Source organism: Petaurus breviceps, unplaced genomic scaffold (assembly GCF_028583685.1).
Source record: "Petaurus breviceps papuanus isolate PSGF00001 unplaced genomic scaffold, PetGlider_PUasm1.0 90775, whole genome shotgun sequence".
Lineage (NCBI taxonomy): Eukaryota > Metazoa > Chordata > Mammalia > Diprotodontia > Petauridae > Petaurus > Petaurus breviceps.
Window position 1 is genome coordinate 12,577,430 of NW_027187342.1, and position 6,000 is coordinate 12,583,429.

Genomic DNA, 6,000 nt, shown 5'->3' on the forward strand with positions numbered 1-6,000 from the left:
GATTCTGATTCTATGCTGCCCTTGGTAGCATTCATTAACTTTGAGAGTTTCACCCCAATTTGCTAAAGGCATTCCCTGTTCAGTTTGATTGTGAGCAGGGAGACAACTGCTCACAATAAGTGGTATCTTCATTTAAAGCCTTTATCTCTAAATAACCAAGTTTGACCCCCAAAGAGCTGAGAAAACATACTTCCCTCCCTTCTTTGCAGAGATGGAAGACTATGGGTGTGGAATATTGGTTGTACTTTCGGACATAGTTGTTATGTTGGTTGGTTTTACTGAGCCTTTTTCCCTTTTTTAAAAGTCTGTTAAAGTGGGTAGAGGAGAGTGGAAGAACATAGTTGGAAGTAAATGTGACTAAAAAACAAAAAATGTTAATAAAAATTTTACAAAGAAATTTCTACCTAATATTTCCTAATTCAAGTTCACTACTTATTGAGCATGACTGATGACTTCCTTTATATTGTGATTAGGGGTGGAAAGTTGTGATTTATGTGTGATTGAAAGGTGATATTTACTTCTCTTCAGGTTTCAGGTTTGGACTTTGATCACCTGTGAGCCAAAAGGAAAAGGAGTAGGTAAAAGATGAAGCCCCGTCTCACTACTCATATTTCCCAACAGAGTTGGAAAAGCATTTGAGAACCAAACGACCCATGCCTTTTATTCCAGAAGAGTTAAAAGGGTGACAAATTAGGAAGGGATAGATGACTGAGGACTTTGGAGTGAATATCTTCTCTTCCTAGTCCAGAAAAGCAGCTGATTCCTCCTTTAAATTAACTCTTCATTTGCCTCAGCAAGAAGAAAACATGTTCTACTTGAAGAAATTTCATCATGTAATGTTTTTGCTGCTTGAAAACAGGGGAAAAACTGTAATGAGAAGAAAATTTTCTAGGGATGGTATTTTTCTTAGTTTCTTCTCAAGAGATCTGTACAAAAATATGGAGGGGAAAAATATATGGATAAATATGGTATTGTTAGCAACTGAGGAGTTGGAAGTCTAGCATCTGCTAGAAAGACACTGAAGACAAAATAAAAATTATGTTTAGTTGAGGCCAATGTTTAAACTCCTCTACAGAAAATGAGATCAGTTCCTCATTCCCATAAACTATATGTAATAATTAGAATTACTGCTGGGCACAGGAGACTTTGCTCTGAACCCAGGCAGGCTGTGACCAGGTTCAGGACTGGGGAAGGCTAACTTTGACTCATTATTTCCAACCCCTATGCTGTGGGAAAAAATTACTTAACACTTAGGTTTGTCTCATGACTAGGTGTATTAGCAACCACAACTAGCACACAGGGTGGGCTGCTAGCACAGGTTCTTTAATCTGCTTTTCTATAGGAAAGACAGCTTTAAAGGGGTTAACCATTTTACATTGATTAACAGACAGATAAGTACAGCTGAGTAGTCCAAAAAAGAATCCAATAGACAGGGCTCCAAATGTCTAAACAGAATAATTCAACTACCTACACACACCCCTGGACGGGGAGAACACCAACATCTGAGTGGGGGTGGGGGGTGGGGGTAGGAGGAGGAGACTTTAAAAATGGTTACTCAGCATCCAGTCCAGAGAACCAAAAGATACTTCTCATGAGAAAGACCCCACAGTACAATACCAAGCTCGCTGTATATATGGTTTTTAATTAATAGGCTCAGGGCCAGAAGGCACCACAGCCACCATGACTCAGTGCCTAATTAACTTAGTACCAAAAGGTGTGAAAGCCTTCCTACTAGCAAGCCTCCCTGTAAGTAAAAACTTCGCCCTAAGCAAGCTCCTCTTCAGACAAGTTCCTCCCCAGTGGGCTCTATGTAACTCAGGATGTAACACAGCTATGAAAGCAGCAAGGCATCCATGATTGAAATACCTGTGTACCTTTAGACTTGGGAGCTCAGCTCCTGTTCTAAGGGAAAAGGGGACACTTGTGGTCACATTAGGCCTATTAATGGACAGGGAAGATCTTCCTATTCCATTAACATTCTACTAGGATCTCCACAAAGGGTGGAATAGAAAGATAATCTATCATGTGAATAAGGTATGGGATAGAAATTTCCTACAAAAAGAAGTACTTAATACAAAAGGCTCTCACAAGCAAGCGTTAACAAGACTTAAAATAAGTAGCAATAATAACTACTATTATACTGTCCCAGGAGATTGAGACCCTCAAAACAAAGAGCATTTAACCAGATTGCTGAAGGCATTTTATACTTCACCTTGGCTCTGTACTGTCCAAAGAATTTCCTCCAGTCTTCTGGAATAACAAGTCAGGGCTCGGGCTCATCTTCTTGTTGGTGCTCATCTTTCCTGATAAAGAAACTCCTCTTGCTATCAGTCAGCTGTGATTGCAGGACCCATGATCTTCCGCTGCTAAAATTCCAAGACTGCACGTGTCCTTCTCAGGGTTGTTGTTTGGTCACCTATGATGGATCAAAGAAGCTTAAAGTGGAAGAGGCAACCAGAGGCCCAGGTTCCAGAGCTCACTCTTTTAAGCCCCAATGCACTAGTTTCCATATGGGAGTAGTGGCCATGGTACTCAGGTGAAGGGAAGAGTGGCAGCCTTCTCTGTACCCCTTGAAGGGTAGACTTGAATATTTTTGAGAGAATCTGCAGATGGGAAGAGAGCAGAAGAAGGCTGGCCACTCCCTTCATATATATACCACTCCCTTATATACATATATGTGTGTATGTATGTATGTGTGTGTGTATATATATATATGTAATACATATGTATATTATATGTATGTGTGTGTGTATATATATATATGTAATACATATAATGTGGGAATTATATACCTCTCTAAGAGAGAGAAAAAGAAATAAAGGTCTGCTGAGTCATCAGCTCTTCTTGTTCAGTGGCCAATAAAAGATCGCACTTAATCATAAATGTCCCTGGAGTCCCAGTATGGAGAGAAGCTTCTCTACATATATATGTCCATTCCCTATGAATTTTTCCTGAGGTGCAATCTCTAATTTTATAAATATAATTTCATTTTATCCTTACAACAACCCCTACAGGTAGGTGATATCTTTATCACCATTTTACAGATAAGGAAACTAGAGCTGAGGTTAAGTGACTTACCCAGGGTCACACACTTGAAAATGCCCAGATCAAATCTGAACTCATCTTCCTGACTCCAGTTCCAGCACTCTATCCCTTATACCAGCTAAATGCCTATTCTTATAAGGCATTAAGGTCTATAATGCATTTCCTCTAGAATAACTCCTGATACCAATGTTGTGATAGATCAGGAAACCAAGACTTGTGGAAGTTCTATGATTTCTTAGTGGTCACCAAGCTATGGTTTGAGGTGGGATTTGTCTCTTCTGACCTTAAGTTCAGTTCTTTTTCTATAACAGTACTATATTCTAAGATGTAATGCCGCATATAAAATGTCCATAAAGGGTCATGAATAAAACAACAATTTTAAATTAAACTCAAAAATCTCTGGCATAGGAATCCAAAAAGCAATATTATTTCAGCTTTAATATCATGGGGCTGTCCACACTTTGAAGATTTTCTGTTTATTTACTTAAGGAATACCTCATATATTCTTTTATCTCTTCTAACACTGCAAAAACCTACAATGTTATTGTGTTATAGAATACTTAAACTGTTGCATTCCCTGTATTAGTAAATTACTGAAAGACATAGGGGCATAATTAAATTTTCTTTTGGGGTAAAAACATTTGTGAGGATGGTGGTACAGGAAAAGGTCTGACCATGGGTATAGCTGGGGCTGGGAAAAGGAACAGACTGACTCTCACCTCCATGGGACCTGGGAGGTGAATCCCATTACAGTGCCATAGTAATGGGATGTTAAGGGGGGAAGAAATGGTTTGGAGGCATGGTTGTATGACATGAACCAGCAGTGAACTTCAAAGACTCAAAGACTCCTGGGTGGGAAGTTGTTCTCTCCACCCTCAGGGAGAGAAAAGAAATTCTTCTCTCCACAGATGTCAGCACTCTGAAATACAGTCTCTTTGCCCCATGCTAGTTATGGCTAGCATAGGAGGAAAAAAAAAAACAACAGCAAGAGTTGGAAATGTTCTTTGTAATGTCAGTGGTAGAAAAGAAGTAAAGTCACAAATCAATTTCATTTAGTAGATCAGCAAGCAACATGGCTTTTATTTTATTTTTAATTTTTTCCCAGTTAATTAAAATTCACTTTCCACCCCACTTTTTTTTTCCTCTCCACCAGTGAAAAAAGAAAAACAAAGATCTTGTAAGAAATATGTATATGTCAAACAAAACAAATTCCCACATTATATATATATATATATATATGTATATACATACATATACATACACACAGTATATATACACATATATCTATAGTTATCCATACATATACATACACATACACACCCCTCTGTATCTCTGTGTATGTGCATCTTTTATTTCTCTGTCTGGATCATGGGTAGCATGGATAGCATGTATCATCATGAGTCCTCTGGAATCATTTGTAATCTTTGTAATGCTCAGAGTTCTGAGATCAATAAAAGTTGTGTTGAAAATGTTGTTGCTATTGTAGAAAATTCTTCTCCTGGTCTCACTTACTTCATTGTGCATAAATTTACACAAATCTTCCAACATTTCTCTGAAAACCTCAGCTTCACAATTTCTTTTTTTAAAACTTTCTTTTTTAAAGCAGTTGGGGTTAAGTAACTTGCCCAAGGTTATATGGCCAATGTTTTGTGTGGGTGTTAAGTATCTGAGGCTGGAACCGACCCCAGGTTCTCCAGACTCTGGGGCCAGTGCTCTTACTGCACCACCTGGCCACCCCCTTTTTTTTAAAACTTTAAAAAAAGTTATGGAATAAAAACAAGCATTCTCATCACATAGCACAATAAAAAAGATTATTGCACATGAAACTGCAAATCCATTATGTATAACTTGTTATTAATACAACAAAATTATCATGTAAATGTCCTTTTTTTTTTCTCCTTTTTTTTCTTCCCTCTTTCACCTCTCCCCCTTGCCTCAAAGAGGGCTACCATGAGACACAGGTATATACGTATATACACATATACATGTATATGTATGTATATGTGTATATATGTGCATATGTAAAATTATATTGTATGCATACTTCTATTTATTAGTTTTTTTTCCTTTGGAAGCAAATAGTGGCTTCCTTCTTAGGTCCTTTGTAGTTAATTTAGGTATTTATAATAGTCACAATAACTTATTTGCTCAAAGTTATTCTTAAAACAATATTGCTGTCACTGTATACAACGTTCTCTTGGTTTTGCTCATTTCTTTTTTCATTATTTCATGCAAGTCTTGCCATGCTTTTTAAAAGTTCATTGAGTTCTTCATTTCCTATAGCACAGTAGTATTCCATCACAATCATATACCAAAACTTATTCAGTCATTCTCCATTTGATGGGCATCCCTATAATTTCCACTTCCTTGCCACCACAAAGAGAGCTGCTATGAACATTTTAGAACATATAGGTTCCTTTCCTTTTTTACTTAATCATCTTTGGAAATAGACTTACTAGTGGTATTGCTGGGTCAAAGGGTATATATAGGCAGTTTAATAAATCTTTGGGAATAATTCCAGATTATTCTCCAAAATTGTTGGAGCAGTTTGCAAGTCTACCAGCAATGAACTGGTGTCACAATTTCTTATAGTACAATAATATTCCATCATATTCACATAACATAATTTGTTCAGCTTTTCCCCCATTGATGGGCAATCACTTAATTTCTAGTTCTTTGACACTTCAAAATGACCTGCTATAAATCTTTTTGTACATATAAATTATTTTACTCTTTTCCCCCACAAACATTTCTTAGTAATACAGACCTGTTAATGATATTACAGGATCAAAAGGTATGCACAATTTAATAATCTGGGGGCAATAGCTTTCCAAATTGCTTTCCAAATGGCTAGATCAATCCAAAGCTCCAACAGTACATTAAAGCACCTGTTTTGTCCCAACTCATCCAGCTTTCAGCATTTTCCTTTTTTGTCAGCTTTGCCAATCTGATGGG